Raw genomic sequence first — 1438 nt, 5'->3', positions numbered from 1 at the left:
GAGGGGAAAAATACAACTGTAGAGCTTTTCTTTTAAAAAATATAATAAAAAAACAAAAATTTAAAAAAATCCGATCAAAAGGGATCGGTAGGGGCAAAAAAAAAAGGAAAAGATAGATAGATGGATGGTAGATAGATGGATGGTAGATAGATAGATAGATAGATAGATAGATAGATAGATAGATAGATAGATAGATAGATAGATAGATATATAGATAGATAGATAGATAAACAGACAGACAGACAGACAGACAGATAGATAGATAGATAGATAGATAGATAGATAGATAGATAGATAGATATATAGATAGATAGATAGATAGATATCGTGCTCAGAGACTGGTCGGAGTTGCATAATTATGTATTTATTTTATCTCTCTACTATCTCCAACTTTAGTTTTATGTGCCGCTTAGCAAATCTAGTTCCACTATCGGTTAATCACTTAGACAGAAGGAGATGCGTGGACATTTCATACAAATACCAGTCTCCTCGGTTATGTATATCGCTTACCATTCCAAATGTAAATAAACGTCGGCACTTATGGGTGAATGAATGAAGGCAGATTTACAGACATTATGGAATCATTATAGCATAAAACAACCAGGTGGCACGAACATAAAGGTATGTTTCTAATTAATAATTTGCTATTATTTATAAAAAAGGTGTCCACAAAAGGATATACGGTTTATCAAACGTATTTAATTTCAGAAGTTCCCCGTCTAGTATTATTTGTTTCGCTATGAAATCTTTCTTTTAATTTTTTAATGTATGTATTTCGTTATCCATCTACACTTCCCCCTTCTCTCTATGTGTCAATCAATCAATAAATCAATCAATCAACCCGTCAGTTTATCTATATATCTATCTGTCTGTATCTCTGTCTACTTGTCTGTCTGTCTGTTTGTCTGTCTGTCTGCCTGCCTTGTAGTCTGTCTATCTATTTACCCTTAACCTGTCACACACTCTCGTCTGTTTCCTCGCCGTATATAAGATTATTTAACGATATATGTAAGCTTATGATCGAGTGTATATAAATATAAATGTGCTCACACATACACGCGTGCAGGCAAGTGCACACGTATGCATATGCACATCATTGTGCCTATGTGTTTATATCAAGTGTGTATTTACGTAAATATCTTGTGATTGTCTTTCTGTTTTCACTCCTACGTTGTCTCTCGCTTGACGCATGCACACACGAAAGTATAAATATTTAAATGACTCTTAGTATGTATGTCTACACACGCCCACCCACACACTCACACACACGCATGCACATATATGTATTATGTATGTGTATAAGCATTATATAACATAAAAGTATATAAGCGTATATATGCGTGTTTATATATATGCATATATGTGTATGCATATATGTGTATATATACATATGTATGTATACACACACACACATATATGTATATATGTATGTATATAT

The 1438-nt window shown here is 33.0% G+C and overlaps 1 protein-coding gene across 1 annotated transcript in view; it reads left to right on the top strand.

Moving 5' to 3' along the window:
• The first annotated feature begins 447 nt into the window (after window positions 1-447).
• Window positions 448-1438, top strand: part of LOC128247348 (uncharacterized) — a 249604-nt gene continuing 248613 nt past the window's right edge. The window contains exon 1 of the transcript XR_008263744.1: window positions 448-621. The gene's annotated coding sequence lies outside the window, so the exon portion shown is untranslated. The remainder of the gene's footprint in view (window positions 622-1438) is intronic.

The sequence above is a fragment of the Octopus bimaculoides genome, chromosome 3 (assembly GCF_001194135.2).
Source record: "Octopus bimaculoides isolate UCB-OBI-ISO-001 chromosome 3, ASM119413v2, whole genome shotgun sequence".
NCBI lineage: Eukaryota > Metazoa > Mollusca > Cephalopoda > Octopoda > Octopodidae > Octopus > Octopus bimaculoides.
The sequence above is the reverse complement of the archived record's forward strand: the minus strand, read 5'-3'. Positions and strand labels throughout refer to the sequence as shown.